Genomic DNA, 27,960 nt, shown 5'->3' with positions numbered 1-27,960 from the left:
GGTAACCAGCTTAGAACAAGCTTCAAGAGTGAGTCTGTATGTGAAAAGGCAGGTGCATACTTGGATGTATAAGCAGGGGAATATCAAGTAAGGGTACGGAGGGTGGTATTCCCATGGTGTGTGGCATCAGCGAGACCATTACTGGAATAATGTGTCCAGTTCAGGTGTCCACATTTCAGAAAAGGATATTGAAAAACTGGAAAGCATTCAGAAACAAGCTACAAGACTAATTTGATATTTGGAAAATATGCCTTATAGTGAGAGACTAATATTTGATTTGATTTCAGTCTACAAGTAACTACACGGAGATGAGATTTCTGAGAGTAGACAGCTCTTTAATTTGGCAAAAAAAAAAAGAAAGGCATAACAAGAGCCAGTGATGGGAAGCTGAAACTAGACAAATTTAAACTAGAACTAAAGTGCAAATTTTTAACAAGGAGAATAATCACCCATTGAAACAACTTACCTAGGGACATGGTTGATGCTCCATCACTTGAAGTCTTTAAATTAAGACTGGATTTCTACCTAAAATATATGTGTTAGCTCAAACAGAAATTATGGGTTTGATGCAGTAATTACTGGATGAGGTTGTTTGGCCTGTATTATGTAGGAGGTGAGACTACATGATCATAATGGTCCCTTCTGGCCTTAACATTTATGAATCTATTAATATAATATGGAGATGAATGTATTAATGATGAGGACTGCCACAAATGTGGAAACTCTGTGGTATGTTCCTGGCCCACAGACTAACCTTTGGCCATTCCCACAATGCATTGCCAAGGACCGTGCATGAGAGCCCTTTTAAAGGATATTTTAATACTCTGGAGTTCGCAGGTGACACTAACTTTGTTTCTGATTGTGAGTGCTGGTTTATACCGTGTGATATTTCCATGTTATTTCATCTCTTTATTTATTTGTTTTTTATTTTATTTTGCATTCAGATTTGTAATCAGGTGAGGAAACGTCACCTTCCTGGCTGTGATTATGAAAGCATAAGCCTTCAAAAACAGTACTCTAAAATGCCTTTTGAGTGGATTTAGCATTTACAAAGGAATTACTCATAGTGCACTCGGCAGCAGGAATGAAAGCCTTTTCTAAATTGTCGGGGAAGATGTTTTGTTCACTCTTTTAATTTTTTTTATTTTTTGAGCCTGAGAGGTTTTTGACATTAGATGACTGTTTTGATGTGGTTTCTGCAGAGGATGCTAATTTTAAAGGGCGGGGGAAGGTAATGGAATTTATCAGCTGGAGGAAAATTACTCATCACTCACCATAACTGAGGGAAGACCAAAAACTTGGAATCGTCAAAAGAATTGACTCAATAGAAGCTCAAACCTTGTCATGCTTTGACCCCAGAAAACTGCTTTGCCATGTTTGCAGGCACAGATAAATCACTTAAAGAGGAAATAAAATTTAGACTCCTGGCACTACACAGGTTAACAGATGAATTTCAATGTAGTGTTTTTAGACTTATCTGTAAAATCAGAGTGTGTGTTTCAATGTCGTAATGTGGATGTGTTGAAATGGGTTGTATTTAAAACTCTGGTATCCGCTATTAGTATTATTTGTACTATGGTGGTACCCAGAGGCCCAAGTCAGAATTGAGGCCCCACTGTGTTAGATGCACCGCTACAAATTGCCTTGGGAAGTCGATTTTCTCACCCAGGTCCATGAAGTGAGGGGAACGTTATCTTGCTGCAGACAGTTGTACCAGTCCTATGCAGCTGCAAGGGAGGGCTAGTGGATTTTATAGTGGCTCCATGGGCTGGTCCACACTAACCCCCCACTTCGAACTAAGATACGCAACTTCAGCTACGTTATTCACATAGCTGAAGTTGAACTATCTTAGTTCGAACTTACCGCGGGTCCACACGCAGCAGGCAGGCTCCCCCGTCGACTCCGCGTACTCTTCTCGCGGAGCAGGAGTACTGGTGTCAACGGCGAGCATTTCTGGGATCGATTTATCGCATCTAGACAAGACGCGATAAATCGATCCCAGAAGATTGATTGCTTACCGCCGGACCTGGAGGTAAGTATAGACGTACCCCATGACTGTGAAGCACTTCAGTGTCCTCTTTACTCAGAAAACGTTAGCTGCCTAAGGTGTTGTACAAGCACGTGAGGACAGATCTTGGTGCCTGTGGTCCAAAATCCATTTGCCACCACTTGACGATTGTGAGCATTACAGTTGCTATTCCAAGTAAATTGAATGTCTAGATGTCCCTAGAGGTCAACAAGCCCTTATCAACTTGAGCAGGTTTGGCCCTCTCCAGCAGAAGGCCGTGGCTAGCATACACACTGGCCCTTGCACTACACTCTGCTAGACGAGGTATTACTATTTGGAATTTTAAAATGATCTCCAAGTACAAGAACAGTTTCTGTCTGTCTTCATCTTTGTCTGTCTGACTCATTCCTGCAGGATGCCTACCACTATGTGCGGTGCCTGATGTGACGGTGACATGGAGTTGACCTTCGTCTGTGCAGCATTGCTGGCATTGTACTCCATGCTGATTCATGATCTCCCCTAAGGTGTTCACATAGCTATTGACCATATTCGGGGAGAGGATGGCTGCCTGGGCAATGCCCTAGGTGGGATGTCTGCAAACGGAGGCACAGGTGGATGATTTTTGGCTCCCAAAGAATGCTGAAAGGGATTCCCTTCCCTTAGTCACTGTGAATGAATTGAATCCTTGAGCTGTGCTAGCCTCCACTTCTTTGTCATATACCTCCTCTCCTCCCACCAGGGATCGCGAGCAGCCCTGACAGGTAGCAGCATGTCTCCACCTACCAGGAAGCAATGAGGCAAGAAGACCTGTCAGCTTTGTCCGGTGCAAAGTCATCAACCTGCCCACCTGATTCCCTCTTCAATTTTCCCATCTCCTTTGCCTGGGAGGATAGAGCCTGCGTCAGTCCCTGCTTTAATTCTTGGCTGCATGTGCGTATGCTTTTACTAGCTCTAGCCCTCCTGTCTGTTTGAAAAAACAGAAGACTATGTAAACAAAGAGGAGAGAAGAAAAGGAAAGTCCAGGGAAATAATAATAATTAATAATCTCTAGCTCTTAGCTATGCAGTGTTTTTCTAGCCATGTTGGTCCCAGGATATTAGAAAGACAAAGGGGATAAGGTAATATCTTTTATTGGACCAACTGCTGGTGGTGAGAGACAATCTTTCAAGCTACACAGAGCTCTTCCTCGAGAGCTGCTGAGTGTCTGTGCACCCTGTTCTTATCACAGGTCCCTGACGCCTCCAGTCCATTGTCCTGCTGCAAACCATGCTAAGTTCCCATGTTCAGCCCGCCTGAGCCTCCCTCTTAAGTGATAATCGTTAGGTTATTTGAGGTCCCAGTTGTCTTTTCTGGGTCCTCTGTTGATATGTGTTGATTCCATCTGTTGATGGCTCATTCGGACCATCCCAACCAGCCATGTGACCCAAATGCCTTCCCTCTTGTCCAGGAGAAGCCCTTTAACCTTTCTGCACTACTGCAGAGCAATACCAAGCCAAATGGGTCAACTGACATGTACATTGTTCATAAAAATATTACAGAGAATTCCTACATCCATCACACCAGCATCGTAGCTTCTGGGCAGCTTCTCCCGCTTTGGGCTTTTTGGAGCCCTGCGATGTTGTATATGGAGCTGGCTGAGAGAGGCTGTCATGGTACAAGTGTCTTTGATAGAGCAGGATCTCCTAGCTCCTTGCCCTAGAACTGGGAGCACTATTCTCACAGCTGAAATATTTTGGAAATCTAAGGGCTTAACAGCTCACCCTTCGCTATCACCTTGATATGGGAACACATTCTCCTCTTGGGTACAGGCACTGCAAGGGGAAGGCTGGCTGTGAATGGCTGTATTCCAGACTCTCTTTGAGGCAGTGCTGGCAAGAGTCCAATATGATGGCAAAGAGTTTTGATGGCACAGCACCATTTCCTCTTCTTGTGCTTTGCACTTGAGGGCTTTGTGCGGTCTGCAATGCTGCATTGCTTCGAAGGTAGCACCTTGCTGCCTCTGTGCATGTCAAGAAGGAGAGCACCGGTCATGGGTTCATTGAATGCACTGAACTGAGCCTTGTGGACTAGATTCTAGGCCTCAAAGCCTTCAACAGATCCATGCAGCAATATGGACACCCAGGCTGGATTACTTTGTTAGTAACGCAGTTTGGCCCTGAACATTACTGCTGAGGGTGGGCAGGAGGGCTGGGCTAGGCACTTGGTTTATTTTCTTTTGCTTGTCTTGGTGACACTGACTTCAGACCTAGGAACTTCGGTGGAGAATTCCAGAAGCACAAATGGCAGTGAGCAAATCAGTGGGAATGATCACCCGCTCCTTCCAAAACTTCACCCCTTAGTGTTGGACAGCACGGTGGATGTCTCGAGAGGCTGAGTTGTTGTGGCATAGGTGGGCCAAGGAGTTTTTATAGCATATTGGGGGAGTAAAGGGGGAACTCAGAAAGAAAAAGTTTGGGAACCTCTGTTCTAGAGCATATCCAGTTGGACAGTGCTGGAGAGAAGTGTTGGGTTGCCGTTTTGAGCAAAGGCGTCACAGTTTACTTCTTAAGGATGCGGAGTTCTGCAATTTAAGTAGCCCAAGAATCCAGTCTAGTTCATTGGGTAGGGTCACATCCCCATATGGTCTAGATATAGTTCTTTTCCATTTCGGGAGAACTCCAGTTAATGTGGATGTTTCCCCCAGTTGGGGCTCAGGTTCGCTACTGATGGCTTAGGAGTTTTTCTGCTGAGTGTTTCTGTTTTTTCCTGGCTCACTCAGAGCTTGAGGCTGATCTGCATTTTTCAGCCAATTCAGAACCACGATTGTACACACATTCTGCAGCTGGAAAGAGCTTTAGTTCTATGGGGTCAGAAGGGTAAAATAAGCATAGTCTGTTTCCACAGAGCAAAATCTCTATTTCTCTTCCCAGGAGAATAGTCTCTCTTTTTATTAAGGTCTTTCCTGAAGAAATTCTCTCTTCCTGTCTTCCTGGGCATGGTTGGAAAGCTTTGCTCCAAGGATGGGTTAACTTTTTTTGTTGGGCGCAGACCAGAATTCACCCTTCTGTGCCCACACCATCACCAGCACCACCCTGGCATATCCCAAAGGGATAGAGCCTCCTTGCAGATCAAGTGCCATCTGGATTGATCCCTGACAAGGTGCTTATGGTGGTCTGGCTGGATATTCAGTTTATGTGCCTCACTAACAATCTCACCATGCCGCTGAAGCTTTTGGTGCCTGCATGATCGCTCTACTCTGCGCTGGTTAGACCTCAACTGGAGTATTGTGTCCAGTTCTGGGCACCGCATTTCAAGAAAGATGTGGAGAAATTGGAAAGGGTCCAGAGAAGAGCAACAAGAATGATTAAAGGTCTTGAGAACATGACCTATGAAGGAAGGCTGAAAGAATTGGGTTTGTTTAGTTTGGAAAAGAGAAAACTGAGAGGGGACGTGATAGCAGTTTTCAGATATCTAAAAGGGTGTCATAAGGAGGAGGGAGAAAACTTATTCTCCTTAGTCTCCAAGGATAGAACAAGAAGCAATGGGCTTAAACTGCAGCAAGGGAGGTTTAGGTTGGACATTAGGAAAAAGCTCCTAACTGTCAGGGCGGTTAAACACTGGAATAAATTGCCTAAGGAGGTTGTGGAATCTCCATCTCTGGAGATATTTAAGAGTAGGTTAGATAAATGTCTATCAGGGATGGTCTAGACAGTATTTGGTCCTGCCATGAGGGCAGGGGACTGGACTCGATGACCTCTCGAGGTCCCTTCCAGTCCTAGAATCTATGAATCTATGAAAAAAACATGCTTTGGAATTCATTGGTGTTCCAGTCTAATAATATGCCCATAACCAGAAAGCCACCGAAACCAAACCAGTGCTGATGGAGGCACTATACCGGTTTAGCAAGCATTCCAGCAACAGCAGAAGATCACATTGCACACACTGAAGAAGCCTACAAACAATAAGGAGCCTCTAGATGGCAATCTAACTTTTTATTTTCTCTACTATCTGACAGATGATTTTCCCCCTTCCCCTGTGCCGCCCTGCAGTACTGAGAGCAAGTAACCTCAAGAGTACTGAATCCCAGGCACAAAGTATTCTCTGTCTTAACCATTAAGATGTTTCTGTTGTTGTTAAAAATAAAATCTCAGTATAAAGAGATCTGAAAGCATTATTTCCTGTGGTTAATTTTACAAGTAAAGCAGGACACAGAAGAAGTTTTGCTGCAAGGGGGAAAAATGTCATGGAAGCACAGCTGGTATTAGATAGCTTTTCAGTATGAGGCTACCTCAGAGAGTTTGTTTTAAGAGGTTAGTCACAGAGGTACCAGCAGCATCTTTTGCTTTTGATGTAATGATTGTTTCCTGCAACAAAAATATCTATCTATGGTAATTCTCTAAACTGGGATTTGGCTGTTCTGCGTATAATGTATAAAACCAAATAAAAAGCAATTGCGCTGCACTGAAATTAGCACAGCAAGTTGCATATGTATATATACTCCTGGGGGAATTCTGTGCCAAAATTTTCAAAATTCTGCATATTTTGTCAAAATAACACAGTATAATCATACCAGTTTCAATTATTTTGGTGATTTGTTTCAAAATACCTGTCAGCAAGTGTGTCTGTAACAATACAGACAACAAAAAAGATTCAGGAAATGTTTTTTGATAAATAGATTCCTTACTAGGCATATTAATGCAGAACTCTGAGTAATAATTCATTTAAACTACAATGCAGTAAAGTATTTCCTGCACTCCTCGGAAGCAGTGCAAAGGCTTAGGGGAGTCAGGGGTAATGGAGGAGCCGAGGGAGAGGGAAGTAATTGCTGGGAAGAAGCCTGGGAGTGAACCTGGAGGGTTGTTGGGTGTGGGTAGGAAAAGAATGGAACAGGGTTGTTTTTTTTTGGGGGGGGAGGGAGGAATTGTTAGGGAGTTGGAGAGACTCCCCCATGCAGACCCTGGCTGGCCCCTTGCCTCTCCCATACAGTCAGGCACATCTGCTCCTGTCCCCATGTGTCCCTGCAGTCTCACTCAGCCATCCCCCTCTCACCATCCCCATTCAGCCCCTGCCCCTATCTGTCCCCCCCCACTAGCCCTTCTGAACCCCAGTCTATGTGACCCCCCCAACAACCCCATGTGCCCCTCTCTGTTCCCCTCATATCCCATACCTCCTTACTCAGCCCCATGGGCAGGGTGCAGTGAGGAATGCAGACAGTGCTCCCTCCCTATCTGCGCCTGGCTGCTACACCTGGCTGCCCTCTTTTCTGGCACCATAGCAGCCCCTGGTGGTCTAAAGGCATAATTGCAATGCTTCTCCAGCAGAATGTATTTTCTATAGAGAAAAAAAAAATCTACGGGGAGACATGAATTCTATGCCTGTGCATTGGTGCAGATTTCCCCTAGATGTAGTATATAGTATCTTAAGATTTCTGGTGTATATTGTTTTCCCAAGGTGGAATTCTGTTCTCAGAGCCACATGTGCCAGTAATATCTCTATAAATAGAGAGATAGGTACTGTGTAAAATCTGCCAGTTCCCCCCCACACCTTGCGATTCATAGATTTTTAAGGTAAGAAGGGTTATTATGATCATCTAGTCCAGTGGTTCTCAAACGTCATTGCACTGTGACCCCCTTCTGACAACAAAAATTACTGCATGACCCCAGGTTGGGGTACGGGAGCCTGAGCCACCCATAGCCCCACTACCCTGGGCTGGGGAGCCAAAGCTGAAGCCCAAGGGCTTCTGCCTTGGGCAGGGGGCACGTAACCTTGGCCCACCTGCCCAGGGTTTTAATGAAAACATTTGAAAAAATAAAAAACTTTCATTTCATTTCAAATTTTCCATATTTTTTTTAAACAAAGCCAATTGTTTCAGTGCTGTAATGTGACAGGGAGCACAGATCCCACACCAGACAGGAAGAGGCTAAGGAGTTGCTATAGGCTTGAGTAGACCTGCTCTGCCACACCTGCCCAGCATGTCAGGGTTGGAGGAAGAGTTCCAACAGGGAGAAGCCCAGCTCAGTAGGTGGCAGCTCTAGGATGGGGACAGATCTCTAGTTCCTCCAGCTCCCAGTGAGAGGCCTGATGGAGGGCACAGCCTGCTCCCATGCCTACAGACTGTCTAAGCACCCTGACAGAAAGCTGGGCTGGATGCTAAACAATCACCTTGAAACACTTTATGGGGGTTGATCAAGTGACATTGAGTTAGACTGCAGCTTGCCCAAGGCCCTGGTGGAAGGGATAGCTCAGTGGTTTGAGCATTGGCCTGCTAAACCCAGGGTTGTAAGTTCAGCCCTTGAGGGGGCCACTTAGGGATCTGGGGCAAAATCAGTACTTGGTCCTGCTAGTGAAGGCAGGGGGCTGGACTCAATGACCTTTAAGGTCCCTTCCAGTTCTAGGAGATAGGATATCTCCATTTAAAAAAAAAAAAAAGACCTCCCAGAAGGAAGAGGAGCTGTTTGAAACTGTTTCTTTTCTTCCCTGCCTTCACCATTATTTTTGTTTCCTCTGAACCTAGAAGTGGTAAACTCTAGAGGGATTCACCTGGAGGAATGAGTTTCTGTTCTTGGGCTGATGATGCCAACTGCCCCAAATCAGACGAGAGCCTGAGTAAGTGCATGACCCTCTCTCCCCGCAAGGGAGTGCTGCAGAGGGACTAGATCCTTGATGAGGGGCAAAATAAAACTTTCTTTCATTTCTTTTTACTCCCTTTCCTCCCCGCATCTTTATTCCAGTGAGAAAAAAATATAAAAGTGTGTGTGTGTGTGTGGTTGTCGTGGTTCCCTGGGAAACTAAACAATTGTTTTAATCAAAAGAAGTTCCTTTTGTGTGTGTGTGTGTGTGTGTGGTCCAAAATGAAAGCTTCCCCCCGCAAATATGTCTTGTTGAAAAAGATATTTTGTAAAGGTCACAGTGCAATAATGAGCTGATAAAGGTGTTTCTTAAACTAATTTCCATTCTTGAGGGGAAATAAGAGCTGTGCATGGGGCTGCGAACTGTGGATGGGCAGGCAAAAAGAAGGTATCTGTGGCCCCTCCCCCAAAGAGCAGCTTAAGTCTCCTCTTTGGTGTGTGCTGAGTGGAGTGGCTACTTCCTCTTCTTCACATGGGTTGGGTGCACGCTACTACAACACAGCAAATGCACCTCTTGGTACTGTCTCTGAATGTTAGCAATGGTCACCATGTGTTGGAGAATAATAAAGAGTCTTTCACTTTCCATAAGTTCAGTTTTATTCCACACCCATGCAAACATATTTATGTATTGGTAACCTAGATTTCATACATACAGGGGAAAGTATCTTTAAAGGGGGAGGAACAGGAAATTCACAAGCAGGTTTGCCAGTGAGGCTCTCCAAGCTGGGTGTATGTTCAGCTGTCATTGTGCGAAATGCCCCACAGGGTGGAGTGCCTGGGGTACTGCTGAGGCCCCTGAGGAAACCAGGCATGTGAGGGGAGGTGCAGGAAGGCAGTGCTGTATGGGCTGCAGGGGGAGGCGGGCCTGGGTGTGTACAGCCTGAAGTTCAATCAGGAGCTGCAATATGTCTTTGCTCCCCGAGCAGCGTTGTCATCTGTTCCTGCCCCTGATTCCTATCCTGACTACCCCTCTGCAATTTCTCCCTGATTCCCTCCCGCTATGCTCTCTGCTCACAATCCGAAGCACCAGATGACTGCAACACCTCCTTGAACATGTCTGCCTTACTCCTCCAGTTTCTTTTCCTTATCTGAGGCTAGGTCTACACTACCCGCCTGAATCGGCGGGTAGAAATCGACCTCTCAGGGATCAATTTATCGCGTCCCATCGGGACGCGACAATCGATCCCCGAATCGACGCTCTTACTCCACCAGCGGAGGTGGGAGTAAGCGCCGTCGACAGAAAGCCGCACAAGTCGATTTAGCCGCCATCCTCACAGCGGGGTAAGTCGGCTGCAATACGTCGAATTCAGCTACGCTATTCATGTAGCTGAATTTGCGTATCTTAAATCGACTCCCCCCTGTAGTGTAGATGTACCCTAAGTGAGGCACTCCGTCGGTGCACGAGAGACTATTAAGGACACATCTGCAGCTGCTAAAGAAACAATATATGGAGGTGGTGTTGTCAGTGCACTTATACCCTTGATCGAAACAAGTAACAAGCACATCTTTCTCACTTTCCCTTGGTGCCCACACAGCGCGGCAGTAGCCCCAGGGAGGAGGGGGTAAGTTGGGACAAAAGGTGCACAGCAATGGGGTATCAGTACCAGCGCAAACGGCTACTGTACTGAATCCTGGCACTGCTTTTCACAGGCGGGGTTGATTGCAGCTGATTTCTCACTCCTGAAGTTAACTGAGGCAGCAAGGGTCCAGCTCCTGTATGCCTGTGGTTGCAGACCAGGACCATATGCTGCTGCCCTGTGTGCTGCTATGGTGCCTGCTGAAGTAATTGCCGAGTGACATGGCAAAGTTTCCTACCACCGGGGGAGAAACAAAGCCGCCTTCCCAAGAAACCTTCAGCAGAGGATTGCAGACTACCTCCAGGAAAGTTTCCTAGAGATCTCTATGGAGGAGTCACGGGACAGCCCGGTGTGCATAAACAAACCTTTCCGCAGGGCTCCCTCTGCCTCACTGTACAGGGAAGTGAGAAGAAGAGAGCATCTGTACCTGTGTTGATTATTTCACTGCCTCTTGTAGCCTGATTACAAGAGCAGTCCATGACCCGATGTGTCCCTGCAGTAGTCAAGCAGAGAACTTACCAGAGGTTCCTTCCCCTGCATCAGGCTCACGAGAGCTTGACTGCTGGGACGGGCTAGAATGCTCAGGAGACAAAAAGAGATCCTGGCTCCCCACACCACTGGATCTCCCTGTTGCCTGTCCCCCATCCTCCTCTGCCTCCACTTCCTTGTCCAGCACGTCGTCCTCTGGGTTCACTCTGGTGGCCAGTGACTCCAGACGGGGCTCTTGGCGGTGGAGGCAGGGTTGCCACTGAGGATGGCATACAACTCCATATAGAAGTGGCATGTCTGGGGCTCCGCACCGGAGTGGCTATTTGTCTCTCTTGGCTTCTGGTATACTTTCCTCAACGCCATGATTTGTACTCGATGCTGCAGCATGTCGCTGTCATAGCCCTTCTCCACCATGCCCTGAGCGATCTGGCCATAGATATCAACGTTGTTGCGGCTGGAGCAGAGCTGTGCCTGCACAGCCTCATCTCCTCACAGACCCAGGAGATCCACCACCTCCCGTGTACTCCAGGCAGGAGCGCGTTCGCTGCATGGAGCCGGCATGGTCAGTTGCTCTTCGGGCCGAGCAAACAGGAAGAGCAATTTCAAAACTTCTTGAGTCTTTAAAGGGGGATGGGCATTCACCTTTTACTCCTGAGGGAATTCTGCACCAAAAAAGAAAAAAAAAATGATGTGCACAATGTTTTCAAATTCTGCAAAACTCTGCAAATTTTGTCAATAAATAAATGTGGAGGCTCCAGCATGGCAATGGGGAGCACAGGCCAGTGGCTGCACGTAGGTGGGAGATCACCCTGCAGCTCCTCCCAGGACACAGACTCGGTGGTGAAGCTGTACCTGACTCAGACGCAGGTGAGGCTGCACTCGACTCTGACACAGTGCAAAGGCTGGGCTTGCCCCAGAAACACCCTCGGCCCTGCCCCTTCCCCTCAGGGGCACCAAGATAGCAAGGGAAAGGGACAGAGTTTTGCACATGCATGCCCATGCCTGGCTCCCAACCAGGTGTGGGGCAAACAGGCTCAGTTTGGCAGGATCCAAGTGTGGAGGGGCTTGGTGTGGGGTGAGAGGGTGCTGTGTGGGCAGCTCAGTGAGGGGTCTGGGAGCAGGAGGATCTGGATGCAGAGGGGCTCATTTGGAGGTTCTGGGGGCAGAGATAATGGGACTCTGCTGGGGGGTCCAGGTGAAGGTGGTTGGGGCTCAGCAGGAGAGGTCTGGATGGGGGGAGCTCAGTGGGGGTGTCTGGGTGCTGGGGGAGTGGGGTTTAGTGGGGTAGTATGGGGGTCCGGGGTGAGGGGCCAGGTGTGGGGGGCTGGTCAGGGTGGTCCAGGTGCAGGAGACATGTGGCTAGTTTGGTGGGAGTTAAAGTGTGAGGAGCTCAGCAAGGGGTGGTCTGGGTGCAGGGGTGGGAATCTGGATGCAGGGGAGAGGGGCAGGGTGGGGGTCCAGATTAGCATTGGTGAGGCATGGCAGGGTGGGGGTTCGGGTGTGGGAGGCTCAGTGTGTGGGGCGGTTCTGGGTGTGGGGGGGTGAGGCTCGGCAGGGGGATCTGGGTATGGGGGGGTCTGGATACACAGAGGTTGGGTGGATAGCGGTGCAGCTCTCCACACAGTGACCCCCCCCCGTGGCTGAGGCACAATGGGGGTGGGAAGTGTGTGGGAGAGGGGAGTGCAGAGCTTCCTGTAGCTGAGAGAGGTTTCTGGGGATGGGTTTGATCTGGCTCTGGCCCTTGCCCTGGCCCTGGCTGCTCCTGGAGGGGAAATGGAAGTCCTGTCCTCTTCCACCCCCATCCCAGCCAGGACCAGCAGTTGAGCCCCACACAGGTAGGAGCCACTGGCTGGGGCATTCCCAACCCTGTCCCCCTGTGGTCATTTACCTCTCTGATGGCCGCTCCGGTCTACCGAAACAATGCACCCACGCTGCTGGGAAGGGATGCATGACCGCTCTTGTGGTTTCCCTTTGCTTCCCGGTCAGAAAATCATTTTTCTGCAGGGAAGCAAAAAAATCTGTGGGGGACATAAATTCAGTGTGCACGCACAATTCCCCCAGGAGTAACCTGTGTACCTGGCTGCAGGGCAGCAAAGTTCAAAACGGTGACCAGAGTGGTCACAGTGGGCATTGTGGGACACCTCCTGCAGGCCATTTAGGGCGACATAAGTAATGCAGGATCTACACTTACACTGCGTCACTATAACTATGTCACAAAAAGCTCTATGCCTCTCATCCAGGTGGCTTTATTAGGTTGGTGTAGGAGGCGAGTTAAAGCAGTGGGAGGAGCATTGTACACCTCCATAGTTAGATCAGCATAAGCTGCCTTACGTTGACTTACCTTTGTAGTGTAGACATGCCCCAACTTCCAAGTTAAAAGTCACATACAGTAACTCCTCGCTTAATGTTGTAGTTATGGTCCTGAAAAATGCGACTTTAAGTGAAACGATGTTAAGCGAATCCAATTTCCCCATAAGAATGAATGTGCTTTTTTTTTTTTTGCAGTACAGTACAGTACAGTACTATAGTTGGGAGGTGCCCCCGCCTTACCCCAGACAGGCACAGCCCACTGGCACTGGAGACAATGAGGCAGGCAAGGAGGCTGAAGGTGCTGTAGGCTAGGAGAAGCATGTTGCGCAGCAGTAGTGGCAACTTCCCCTACTCTGCAAGCACCAGGGGTGGGGGGCTCAACCCTTGGCCCGCCCACACCACCCTTTTCCCCAAGCCCCCACCCTTAACCTGCCTCTTCTTCCTCTCCGTTTTCTCCGCACGCCGCATCCTCGCTCCTCCCCCCTCCATCCCATCCCTCCTGCCCGGGGCAATCGGCTGGATTGCGGAGTTCAGGAGGCAGGGGAGAGAGGGGGAAGGAGCAAGGACACGGCGCGCAGCCTCCTCCTCCCTCCGCCGCCTCCTGCCCACGGCAATTAGTTGGTTTGCGGCGTTCAAGAGGCAGGGGAGGGAGGGGGAGCCTGCGTGCTGAGTCCTCGCTCCTCCCCCCTCCCACCTGAACGCCGCAAGCCAGCTGATTGCCGCGGGCAGGAGGTAGGGGGAGGAGGGGAAAGGCGCTGATCCGTGGGATCTGCCGGTGGGTGGGAGGTGCTGTGTGTGGGGGGTCACAGGGGAGCTGATAGGGGGACTGCCACCTGTGGACAAAGCAGGCAGCCTAACGACGTTAGAGCGAAGCACTGCACAACTTTAAATGGAGCATGTTCTGTAAGATCGAAACAATGTTAAGTGAGAGTACGTTAACCGGGGAGTTACTGTACTCCTGCATAAGGGAGTGGAAGAGGACAAGAGGAAGACAAAAATATGCATTTTATTCCTCAAAGGACCTGGCTACCTATTTCTACGAAAAAAAGAACATGAACCAAAAAGAAATTTAGGAAAACCAAGTGATCTATCAAGTTCCTATTATATCAGTGACTGGTATGGCAAGAAAGCCCCTCTTCTGCATCACAGTTAAGGTTTGATTCCAGGCATCTGCTCTGACACTTGATTAGATGACTCATTAAATGCAGTGAGTTTCTGGCAGCAGAGGTGTGCTTTTTTCCCCCTTGGCAATACACTACATTATAGAGAATAAGTGGGCTTAAGGAGAGTGTGTGCGTCAACGGATTCTGCATGCGCTGAAAAAAAAATCATTTATTTCTTGCGGTTGTTTACAATAAGTTCTTGGAAGTGTTCATTCTTTTTCCTTACTGATTCTCTCCCCCTCCATCCTGGACTTATAGGGAAAATGTTAGTTACTGTAAAATTGCTCATTATTAAACACACACATACAATCACAAAAACAATTCTATTAATTGAATTCTTACAAAACTTTAAGTTTAGGCCTAAATTATTTGACAAAGTCACTTAAAAAATCAAATTGTAAATGTCATTGCTAACAGGGCCGGCTCTAACTTTTTTGCTGCCCCAAGCAGCAAAAAAAAGCGCCTCCCTGCGCCGCCCCCCCGCCAAGCGCCGTGCCGCCGGAACCCCTCCCTGAGCGCCGCGCTCTGCGCCGCCCCATCCCGCCGAGCGCCGCGCTGCCGGAGCGCCGCCCCCCGCGGAATGCCGCGCCGCGCCGTGCTGCCCCCCTGCCATCCCAAGATTGGCCGCCCCTTACCAGGTGCCGCCCCAAGCATGTGCTTGGTTGCCTGGTGCCTGGAGCCGGCCCTGATTGCTAAATATATATTCATGCTTTGGTATCATGCTCTGAAAGGGCAAGATGTGGGGAGCAATACAGTTGTAAGATATATTTCAATCAGGGTCCTTGTAAGGCTCAGGAAATAGAGCCTTTAGTTGGGGGTTAGAATCATAGAATCGCAGGACTGGAAGGGACCTTGAGAGGTCTTCTAATCCAGTTTCCTGCACTTGTGGCAGGACTAAGTATTATCTAGACCAGGAGTGGGCAAACTTTTTGGCCTGAGGGCCACATCGGGGAATAGAAATTGTATGGTGGGTCATGAATGCTCAGAAAATTGGGGTTGGGGTGCGGTTGGGGGTGTGGGTTCTGAGATAGGGCTAGGGATGAGGAGTTTGGGGTGTAGGAGGGTGTTCTGGGCTGGGACCGAGGGGTTCGGAATGAGATCAGGGCTGGGGTGCGGGAAGGGATGTAGGTTCTGGCTGGGGGTGTGGGCTCTGGGGTGGGGCTGGGGATGAGAGGTTTGGCGTGCAGGAGGGTGCTCCATGCTGGTATCGAGGGGTTTGGAGAGCGGGAGGGGGATCAGGGCTGGGGCAGGGGGGTTGGGGCGTGGGGAGAGGCTCAGGGGTGCAGGCTCCTAGTGGTGTTTACTTCAAGTGGCTCCCTGAAGCAGTGGCATGTCCCTTCTTAGGTTCCTATGTGTGGAGAGGCCCCTGACCCTCAGAGCAGGGCCACGCCGTGGCTTCCGGGAGCCACGTGGTGCGGCCCACGACTTCGCGCCCTGGCCGGAGCGGGGCAGAGCCGCATGGTGCAGCACCCAACCCGGGGTTCCAGGCACAGAAGCAGGGCCGAGCCATGTGGTGCAGCCCCTGACCCAGTGCCCAGACTGGAGCGCCGGAGCAGGGCTGAGCCACATGGTGCAGCCCCTGACCCGGCTCCCTAGCGGGAGCTCACGAGCCGGATTAAAACGGCTTGCGGTCCGGATCCGGCCCACGGGCTGTAGTTTGCCCACCCCTGATCTAGACCATCCCTGATAGGTGTTTGTCTAACCTACTCTTAGAAACCTCCAGAGATGGAGATTTCACAACTTCCCCAGGCAATTTATTCCAGTGGTTAACTACTCTGACAGTTAGGACGTTTTTCCTAATGTCCAACCTAAACCTCCCTGGCTGCAATTGAAGCCCATTGCTTCTTGTCCTGTCCTCAGAGGTTAATAAGAACATTTTTTCTCCCTTCTCCTTGTAACAACCTTTTATGTACTTGAAAATTGTTATCATGTCCCCCCCGAGTCTCCTCTTCTCCAGCCTAAACGTACCCAGTTGTTTCAATCTTTCCTCATAGGTCATGTTTTCTAGACCTTTAATCATTTTTGTTGCTCTCCTCTGGACGTTCTCCCATTTATCCACATCTTTTCTGAAAAGTGTCACCCAGAACTGGACACAATACTCCAGTTGAGGCCTAATCAGTGTGGAGTAAAGTGGAAAAATTACATTTACTGGTCGTTTCTGATGACTGCTGTTAATAGCATTAAGGTCCCCAAATTATGAATATGATTTTATTTCCAGTGGCCAGTATCAAAGCATAATATTAACAATCTTGTAGCATATTACCCTGGATCGTACATCTCTCTGTGCTGCTACTGTGTATGTAACTGGATGATTATGCTGACAGCTATCGGCTGGATCACAGAGAAGTTTCATGGAGTTTAATGAGCAGATGGGACCTTTAGATCATCTAGTCTGACCTCCTATATATGACAGGCCACCGAATTTCACACACTTGTCTCTGTATTGAGCTCAATAACTTGTGCTTGACTAAAGTATATCTTCCAGAAAGGCATCGGGTCTTGATTTGAAGTATTAAGAGAGGGAGAATCCACCACTCTTCTTTGTAATTCGTTCCAGTGGTTAATCCCCATCACTTAAAACTGTATTCAAGTCACCTCTCAATCTTCTTTTTGATAAGCTAAATAGATCAAGCTCTTTAAGTCTATCAGACCTGGTCTACACCTAACAATTAGTCAACCTAGCTACATCGCTCAGGGCTGTGAAAAATGTTGTGACCTGTGCAGTGTAGTTAGGTTGATCTAACCCTCACTGGAGACACGGCTAGGTTGACGGAGAAATCTTCTGTTGACCAAGCTACTGCCTCACAGAGATGTGGATTAACTGCATTGATGGAAAAACCCTTTCCTTTGTCGTAGGAAGCATCTACACAACAGTATTACAGCGGCACCACTGCAGCGCCGTAGCTGTGCTGCTGTAGCCACTGTAGTGTAGACATGGCCACACAGTAAGACATTTTCTCCAGCCCTCCAACCTCTTGAAATTTCTCAACATCTTTTTAATAATGGGGACACCAGTATCAGATGCAGCATTCCGGTATTGGTCTCACCAATACTATATACAGAGGTAAAATCACCTCCCTGCTCCTACTGCCCTGTTTATACATCCCTGTTTACACCGGGAGCTCATGTTCAGTTGCTTATCTGCTGCGACCCCTTAATCCTTTTCAGAGTCATTGCTTTCCGGGATTCCCCATTCTGCAGAACATGACACTATTACCACTAGGTAGTCATGTTCCCCCTTCAACTCAAAGTCTTAGCAGTCTGCCTCTTTGGAGCTGAAAGACCAGAGTTCTAGCCCTGCTCCCCTGGTGAATGTGAGATTCGTCTACTAATAGTGTGTCTGATGTCAGCAGCACATGGCTTTGTTTCAGACTGGTGCCTGCACAGTGTTGTTGTCTGAATCACACAGATTCATTATAATGCCAGTCTCCTTCCTACTTGTACTACCCTGTAAGGCTTTGTTTATATATCTTCCTAATGGGCTCTCACTAGTGTAACCTAAGCCTCATTTTTCTTTCTAGTTGATTTTCTAAGGAGACTCAGCTGTCATTTTCCAGAGGAGATGCTGGAGGGAAAAAAATCTGACCTAGAGCCAGGGGATTCACAATGGCTTTCCCAACGCCCAGGCCAAAGGCTTCTTGCTCTAGCAGCCAGTCCCTTGTGCGGCCTCACACTCTGTACCCTCTCTCCTGAAACATTCCAGGTGTAAAGCAATGAAGGACTTGTTGATTGTATCATGGACGGACACTCCTACACTCTAATCTATACATGCCCTTCCCTTAGCTAGACTGCACCCCTGTCATGGCAAATTGAGGAATGGATTATCTTTTAGTGTAAAAGACAATATTTACAGAAATGTAAATACGTGTGGCCAGATTTTTCAACCCTGCTCAGCACCCAGCAGCTCCCATTGTTCTCAGTGCCTAACTGAGAGCTGACCTGAACCCTACAAAACAGAAGTGAGGTCTTGCTGCATATTTTTGGACACTATGAATGTAAATATTTAGGGTCCAGTGTATGGTACTGTGGTGGGGCGGCTGCCCTACCCCCATGCTAGAAGGGGCTGGAGCAGGCCAGTGGGCCTGTGCAGATGAACAGCTAATAGGAAGAGGGCTTATTGAGCCAATCACAGCCAAGATGGGAGACAGCCAATCAGGGACAGCCTCAGCCCTATAAGAAGGCTGCTCAGGGAGAGAGTAGTGAGTCTGTCCCAGACCTTCATGGGGGAAGGTCTGTCTCCAGAGCAGGAGACCAGCACCTCGGACAGAGCAGTGCGGGGCAGGCTCAGGGGGAGCACACTAGGGCTCTGGCCCAATACTTGCCAGACTGCGGGCCCTGAGAGAAAGGGCCTAAAGGGTGCAAGGGGCCAGAGGGGAAGTGGCCCAGGGACAGTTGGACAAGGGGAGAGAAGGACGGCAGGGAGGCTGCCACTAGAGGGTCCCTGGGTTGGGACCCAGAGTAGTGGGCAGGCCTGGGTCCCCCCCTTCTCCCTTGTACTGCACCTGGCCATGCAGTAGGGTAGCTGAGACACACTGCAACCGGCCCTTGAGACAAGAGGCTAGACTTTGGAGGTTGTGGTTGGTCACTGAGGCCAGTGCAAGGACTGCTGAACAACTGCCCCTTGGAAGGGGGCGAGGATGGACTAGGGGGCACTACCGGAGGGCAGTGGCCTGAAGATGCCGCCACTGAGCGAGGAGCAACGTGGGTCCAGACACCAGTGAGAAAGAGATGATGGATGGGACACCACCAGCAGAGGACGCTCCCCATGGACTGAGCTAATTCCCAGAACAACCAGTGGGAGGTGCTGCGGTGGTGAGTCCCAACCCTGTCACAGGTACCAAAAATATTGCCATAAATAATTGTTATTCTCATGAGTTTAGTTCACTGTTTATCAGCTCAGGCACTTGAACTAGGGATGACGCGCTGAGTTGAACATATATTTTCCACTAGGGAATGTTTATTTCATGCCCTAGAAACCAGAATATGTTGCTAAACTGTTTTTTATCTCCTAAATTCACAAGAAAGGTACAAACTTTATATTGGAGAGCTCCCCTTGTGAAGAGAGGCAGAGAGCGTGCAACTCAATCAAATCCCGAACTTCCCCATCCTCCACGTGTACCTGCGGCCAGTAAGAAACGGAACACACAGCCGACTAAAAATAACTTGTGCGTGTCACTCTGTACCCCACTGGCAAACTCAGCAGCCGCATCTCTCACCAAAGGTCAAGTTACCTACGGAACGAGCTCAGAAAACGTACTTATAAAATGAGACAAGACGGTGGATACACCTACACTGGCAAACTACGTTGATTGTTACAGGGATTAAGGAAGAGAATCTAACCCCTCTCCCCTCCCCCCAAATGCTGTTGCGCCTCCTTCCCCCCCACATCCACACTACTAGTATATATGTTCATTGAAGGGCTCCACACGCTTGCTGTGCACGGAAGAACAGCATATTTATTCCAGTGCAAGTACAGTTAAGTCAGACATTTACATATAAGGGCATCTGAAGAATATACAGAGGAAGAAGGAAAATGATAGGGGGGACTTGAGCCAAAAGATGTTTTGCCATTGGCTGCAATAGGACTAGTATTAAACCCTTTATCATTTACTTTGCTAGTTCTCCTATTTCAGGCGTTTGCTGGCGCTTTCTTCCTGTGGGCAGCTTTGTACAGAAGAGATTATCTCATTGACCCACCTTTCCCATTAAATCCCCATGGCTTGTGCCTCAGAATGTTTGCCACCCCCAGGCGGGTGTGCATGCAGGCTCCTGGTGGTCCCCACACCTGTTAGAAAATGTCTGTTCCATTGGGTTTTGCTGAGATGCTGCCATTTTTAACCAAAGAATGTTGAGACCTCCGAGGGGTGAAATTTATCCTTAGACAGCGGCCAAGAGAAGACCCGTGTGCTGCTTAAATCCTCACATAAGCCTGACTGAAGTGGGCTTGCCCTGGCCATCTGCCCAGAGTGGATTTCATCAACAGAGAGTATCGCTTAACCCACAAAAACTCATGTGTCCACTTCTTTGCCATCTCTCTGATTTGAGGGCCTGTCCCATCGCTGGGGAAAACCTTCCTTTTTGAAAAAGGAACATTTTAGTAGCTGAAAGGAAAATAAAAGTGGCATATGCTACCAGTTACAATTCTTTTATTCTCAAATTAAGGCACTGGTGTGGGGTGGATACATGCCAACCGCCTATGCTCATAAAGATTCTACAGCTCTCTTTACCTCCCTTCCTTTTCCTGAACACCAGTCATGCTTTCACCACTCTCATTCATATGAATAATATACTAGTGCCTGACCACTCCGTGATAAATGCAAGAAGAGATGGCAGCACATGATCTAGTCCCAGAAGACCGGGTGAGCAGCAGACCAGAAAGGTGGAGAGCAGTTTGTTCCTTACCTCCCAGGTGGTATAATATCTAACTGCACATTTTATTGCGATACAGGAAAATGCGATCCTTTATTTCTTATCATCTGCTCAAAGGACAGATTCTGGTGTCCTTACTCCTGATGAATAGCACATTACTCCACAGTTAGCCCCATTGGCTTCAAGGGGACTGCTCACCGACTAAGATACAACTTAGTGTGAGTAAGTATGTCAGAATTTGGTCTAGATATATTAATCAGGCTGTGGTTAGCTTTTGCAAATGTTATTGTTTTAATATGTACTGAGTAATACATGTTAAATATCCTACCTTGTTTGGTATATTTGCAAGATTATAGCACCTTTCAGTTGTAATGCCCCATTGTGGGACAAAATAGAAAATATACTAAACAAAAAAGGTCTGAACATTAAAAATATTATAATGGTCCTCCATAATAATAGAATAACCTTTAATAAATAAGGCTTTGTATTTTTTTTAGTGCTTTTCATCCCTAGGTCTCAAAAGCAAGGGTGAGCTCAAGGCATAATGGCAAAGGATGGGTTTCATCATCATCCTAATTTTACAAATGGTGAAACTAAAGCCAGACAGATTAAAACCAATGGGCCAAATCTTGGGCTGATGCAAACTGACTGAGTTCTATTTAAGGCTTCTGAGCTATGTGGATTTACACTAGCTCATTTTCAAACTTGTGTGCCTGAAGTTAGGCCCCCAGATCCATAAATAGGCACGTAAATACACAGAGGACTGACTTCTGAAAAGCAGGATACTTTTAGTTAGGTGCCTAACTTTCGTGGGTATTCACCCACAAAAGCTTATGCTCCAATACATCTGTTAGTCTTAAAGGTGCCACAGGACTCTCTGTTGCTTATTGTTGAAAACGTTGGCCTAGGTGACTTGCCGCAGGAAATACCATGACTTAGTAATAAAACTGGGATTAGAAACGCACTCTCCTGACACCCAATCTTGTATTAGCTCCAATGGATGCTGGATACATCACCCGTCATGAGTACTTTATTTTACTGCAGTAATTCTGAGGGCTTGTTTACACTTGAAATGCTTCAGCAGCACAGCGGCGTTTCAGTGTAGGTGCGACCTAGTGCTGTCTACACCAGGGTTTAGGTCCGCTTAACTATGTTGCTCAGGGATATGGCTTTTTCACACTCTTAGCTTGATCTAACTTTTTAGTGTAAACCAGGCTGGAACCTCATCTCCCTGAGATGACATAATAAACTAGGGGAATGGGGCTGGGAATTGTTCCCTGTGCCACGAAAGGCCCAAAATATAGTTGAACATCCCTAGTGGTACAACATGGAGTGCCAGATAGGGGGCCTCATTTAGCTAGACAAGGTGTTGTGAATGGGTTAGCTGAAGAGCTGGGCCTGGCACTAACGTCACAGTTTTACTCTCCACAACACATCTTTGGGAACGAGGCCCTGCCAAACAGTGTGGTAATAGCAGGTGCCCCGCACCTTGCTTTCAGTTGGGGGAGGATTTGTCCCAGGGCCCCTCGTCTCTCAACTCTGAATTCAGTCTTTGCATGGAGGACAAAAATTTCACGCTAAGGTGGTGTTGATGCTTGAAAGTTAATTCAGCTTAAGGTAGGGTGTGAATTTAAAGTGCAACAGCTATTCCTAAATAACTCCTTGTGTAGACGAGCCTGAAGAAGTTGTCTGTGCACCAAAGTTGCACTGATTTAACTTACGTCAGTTTACTTAAACTGGTGCAACTTTTGTGCATGAACTCTCTTGTATATTGATTTAAAACTGTATAAGTGCAAACCAGTATAACCCAGTTTTAAACTGATATAAGAGTCTACACGTGAAAGTTGTACTGATTTAATATAACTGGCACGAAACCACACTTTTAGTTACACTGGGACAACTTTGTGTGTAGCCCACACCTAAGAAAATAGAGGTAAGCCCGAACCAGCTACATGTTGCAGCTTCTGTAGTAGCATCTGTTTTTGTTCCAAGCATAGTGCTGTATTGTGTGTTTCCTGATGCTGTGTGGTTTGGAACTGGCCAGGATGAGGATGTGGGAAAGAAAAATTGCCCAATGTACTGTGATGGAAATGCAATCACCCTTTAGACCATTAGTGCGAACAATAATAATGTGACTAAGATGCTCTCAGCAGCTTTTTTTCACCTTCACCAAGAGAGTTCATACGGGGTGAAATGAACTTTAAAGAGAAGAGAGTCTGAGATAAAACAGAGTAACCTTAGATACTGTGTTAAATTTATTCGGTTGTGAATTGTAAGGAAAGCTTTGCTAAGGCCCAAAAGCAGCATGGATGGCATGTATAACAGGCTAGGGGAGGCTAAGCCTCCCCAAACAGCCAGGCAGTGGCCTTGCCCATGCTCCATCCCAAGGCTCCTCTTCCTGCCTGCAGGAGCACGGGCGGGCCAGGGGTGGGCTGGTTGGTGAGCTGGGGCAGCTGCCAGTCTGGGGCTTGGGCCAGCCGGTAGCCTGGGACTCAGGGCAGGTGGGGTGGCTGAGGCCGAGGATAGGACTTGACTCAGGCTGGCTGGTGGGCCAGGGCTCGGCACTTGGCACAGCTTGGGCTGACCGGGGCAGCGGGGGGGTGGCCAGTGCACCAGGGCTCAGGCTGGGGCTTGGACTGGCCAGCAGGCTGGGACTCAGAGCAGCTGGGGCTTGGGCCAGTGGGTGGGCTGTGCCTCAGGGTGGCTCAGGTTGGCTGGTCTGGGGCTCGGAGTGGGGCTTGGGGCATCTCGGGCTGGGTAGGCCAGGGCTCAGGACGGCTGAGGCTTGGGCCAGCAGGCAGACCTGGGCTCCTCTGGCCATGGTGGGGGCTGGGGACTTCTCTGGCTCTGGTGGGCTAGCTGGGGGCAGAAGGGCAGGGTAGGGGTGGGGCCTCAGGCAGAAGGGGAGGGCAGGGGGCCAGCCTCCCCAAACAGGGAGGTTCACACCCCACCCATGAAAAGAAGTACCAATATCCACCCAGTACATAGCTCTCTGAGCTTCCTCTCCCATCATTTTGACAAAAGGCTTGACATTGCACATCTCCTGAAGTCCGTGAGATGTGAGGGAGCTCAGTGCTTTACGTGATCCAATCCATTTTTAACTCTCTGCAGGGCCATCTTCTACATCCAGCTGAAGCTTCTCCCTCTTGTCTTTAAATCACTCCACAGTTCATCCTCTTTCTTTGACCTCTCCCATGATTGTCTCTCTGGGTACATCTACACTGCAAAAAGAAAAGAAAAAAAGTCTCGGGGTTCAGGTCAACTGAATCAGGCTATTGGAATATGGCTAAAAATAGCAGTTGCAGCTGTTCCCACTCAGGCTGAAGTCCGGGCTCTGAGACCCTCCTCTCTTGCTGGGCTCCAGTCCGGGCAGGAATGTCAATTGTTAGCTTGGTAGTGTGAGCCCCATTCAGTTGACTGGGGATCTGAGACTCCCTGCCTTGTGGGATTTTATACAGTGTAGACGCACCCTTTGTCTCCTTCCCCACTTCCTCTCTCTATTGTGTCTAATTTTGTCAAAACATGAAAGTTTAAAAAAAAAATTAATTAAATAAAAAAAGGTGGGGGTGGAGGTGGGGGTGGCAGAAGCCATTTTTGGATAGAAAAATGTTGAGCAAGTCTGCTAATAGCAAATATATTTTATACTTCTCATGGGCATATCTTCAAGCAGAATTAGCTGCTTTTTGGTAGACATCGATAGCCAATGCAAGGAGTTTTGTTGCAATGGTTAGATATTGTATGTGGTTGGTATTTCTTGTTCTGAATACCATTTTTTCAAAATATCCATTCAGGGTAACATCAGACTACTGTAACAGACAGGGAAAAACTCCAATGACTCCATAGATTTTTCTGCTTTTGTTCTTTGTCAGTTGTTTATGATTGTTCATTATTTGTACGTCAGTAGGGTCTAGTGGCCCCAACTGAGGTGAGGACTCCAATATGCTTGGCACTGTGCAAACATGTAATAAAAGGCAATCCCTGCCCCAAAGATTTGACAAACTAAGGGATAAATTATAGTCTTGCAGCCTGCCCCATGTAAGGGGTAGCACACAGCTGCACTGCTGCAGGAGTAGGGCATGGTGCATTGTGGGAGGGGAAAACAGGGTGGAGCCAGGGTTCTGCTGTCTCACCCTCACAGTTGGTTGGGAATTTTTCAATGATTTTTTGTTGGAAAATGCTGATTTGTCAAAACATTTTTTTTTTTGTGGGAAAGGGTCACTTTCAACAAATTTTAGAAAAATAAGTTTCAAAAATGTCAAAACAGGATGTTTTGAAATGAAAAGTTCATTTTTTTTTGTTTGAGAAATGTAGAAATTGTTTCATTTACAAATGTAAGCTAATTGTATTTTAAAAAAATTAAAAAGGTCCAAATCAAAACACAATATTTTGAAATGATCAAAATGAAACATTTTGGTTGGCCTGAACCAAATTCTTTTCTGGATTGTTGGTTCATGAAAATTTTTGCAATTTTGACTTTTTATCCCTATTTGAGAAGGGAAAACTTTTCAAAATCTCATATTTTCCATGATGGGAAAAATCCTTTCCTGCCCAGCTTTACTCCCCTCCCAGACACATGGAAATAACAGCAGGACTTTGGTGACAGCTGCCCTCTCCCAAGTGCATTGAGTAACAACATAGGTAGCCCAAGTAGAAGAACAAGAGGGCATTTTATGCCCCTTTACTCCCCTGCATGGGCATGTTAGGAGATTTACGACTGAATCTTAAGTTTAATTAGTCAGTGTTTGTGTAGTGCATTGAAAATGTAAAGAGCTGTGTAAGTGCTATGTGCTATGGTTATGCAATTATTTTCTAAGGAACATAAGAATGGCCATACTGGGTCAGACCAATAATCCATCTAGCCCAGTATCCTATCTTCTGACAGTGGCCAATGCCAGATGGTTCAGGGAGAATGAACAGAACAGGGAAATTAACAAGTGATCCATCTCCTGTCATCCGGTTCCAGCAGCTGGCAGTCAGAGGCTTAGCCATCTTGGCTAATAGCTAGAGCTCTACCAAATTCACAGCCGTGAAAAACACGTTACAGACTGTGAAATCCGGTCTTTTGTGTACTTGTACCCTATACTATAGGGTAAAAGTATATAAAAGAATACAGCTTTTCTCAAACTGGGGACCACAACCCAAAAGAGGGTCACAAGGCTATTGTAGGGGGGCCACAGTATTGCCACCCTTACTTCTGTGCTGCTGCTGGTGGCGGTGCTGCTTCCAGAGCTGGGCATCCGGCCAGCAGCCACTGCTCTCCGGCCACCCAGCTCTGAAGGCAGTGCAGAAGTAAGGGTGGTAATACCGTGCCCCCCACCCTCTCTAAAATAGCCACGTGACTCCCTTTTGGGTCAGGACCCTCAGTTTGAGAAACACTGTCTTGAGGGCTTTACATGTTTATATTTTGCCATTTTAAAATACACAGTCATGTTTGTTACAACACCGTGAAATTTAAGATTTAAATATCTGAAACCAAGAAATTCAAGATTTTAAAAATGCTATGACTGTGACATTTTCGAAAATGGACTTTGAATTTGGTAGGGTCCTACTAATAGCCATTACTGTACTTATCCTCCATGAACTTATCTATAACTGGGTTCAAAAAACAATTACTTTTGGCCTTCACAGCATCCCCTGCCAATGAACTCCACCGGTTGACTGCATTGTGTGAAGTACTTCCTTTTATTTATTTTAAATCTGCGGCCTATTAATTTCATTGGGTGACCCCTGATTCTTGTGTTATGCGAAGGAGTAAATAACTCTTCCTTATTCACTTTCTCCAACTATTCATGATTTTATAAACCTCTATCATATCCCCCCCCTTAGTTATCTCTTTTCCAAGCTGAGCAATCCTAGTCTTTTTAATTTCTCCTCAAACAGAAGCTGTTCCAAACCCTTAATCACTTTTGTTGCCCTTCTCTGTACTTTTTCCAATTCTAAGATACCTTTTGTGTGATGAGGCCACCAGAACTGGGTGTAGGATTCAAGGTGTGAATCCATCATGGATTTATATAGTGACGTTAAGATAATTTACTGTTTTATTATCTATCCCTTTTCTAATGATTCCCAACAGTTTGCTAGCTTTTTTGACTGCCGCTGCACATTGAGCAGATGTTTTCAGAGAATTATCCACAATGACTCCAAGATCTTTTTCTTGAGTGGTAACAACTAATTGAGACCCCATCACTTTGTATGTATAGTTGGGATTATGTTTTCCAATGTGCATTACTTTGCATTTATCAACAGTGAATTTCATCTGCCATTTTGTTGCCCAATCACCCAGTTTTGTGAGAACGCTTTGTAACTCTTTGCATTCTGCTTTGGACTTAACTAATTTGAGTAATTTTGTACCATCTGAAAACTTTGCCACCTCACTGTTTACCACTTTTTCTAGATCATTATGAATATGTTGAACAGCACTGGTCCCAGTACAAATCCTTGTAGGACCCAGCTTTTACCTCTCTCCTCTAATTTTCCTATCAAATTTGTTCATCTCCTTTCTTTTTTTGTGTGTGTGTGTGTGTGGAGAGCATAGTGCAGATAGTTATAGACAATAGAATTTTCGTGATCTATTTCTTGGCTGTCTAGGTTTGGTTCCTGCTTGGTTGCATTGTAACACTCAGGCTGGTTTACACTAGGCTTTGCAATGTTTAGAAGGATGGATTTAAGGGTAAGTGACTCTTTTAAAGTTTAGCTATAGGCAAAAATAAAGCCAATACCTAAACTTTGTTCACTTTTAAATTCATAGCTTGTGATGGAGACCTTTTACCGAGTGGTAGCATCTATGTACCTCTGTGTAGAGGCATTCACTAAAATCTGTCCTGCTGAAGGGGTTGGAGTGTGATGCAGTTATTTCCATTTAAGTGTCCAACGCTTTCATAATATCTCCTCTCTTGGTGCCAAAAATCACGAGAAAGATAATCACTTGATTCGTTCTTGGGATGGCAAAATTCTGTGCTTTCCAAGCACCTGACAAGTAGCTTATTGTCAGAAGGCTGACCCTAATACTTAGATGGTGATTCATTATTGAGTGCCATCAGAAACATGCTTACCAATTCATAGATGTAAGGTAAACTCATTATCTCTCCCTGTGATATCCTATAAATCACCAGGCGTCCTTATTAGTCAATTTAACTTTGAAAAATGCAAAGCCTCCTGCAAGAACAAATGCTATTGTGCCGTGCAGAATACAAGAGGTTTCAGTGAGGTACAAACCTAAATTTCATAGCAGGGGCAAATATACATGGATCCAGGCCATAAAATAAATCTCTTTAGATCTCACTTGTAAATTTACAGACATGAACAATGTGAGTATATCATAGGCTTGAATTCTGCTCAGGTCTGTACTGGCTTAAAGTACTTGTTGCCATATTCTTTCTTCTTTCCCATTCATTCTTTCATATTCAGCCCTTTCTTACACTCTTCCAGCAGCCAAA

This window comes from Malaclemys terrapin, chromosome 1, assembly GCF_027887155.1.
Source record: "Malaclemys terrapin pileata isolate rMalTer1 chromosome 1, rMalTer1.hap1, whole genome shotgun sequence".
Classification (NCBI taxonomy): domain Eukaryota; kingdom Metazoa; phylum Chordata; order Testudines; family Emydidae; genus Malaclemys; species Malaclemys terrapin.
Note: the sequence above shows the minus strand (reverse complement) of the source record.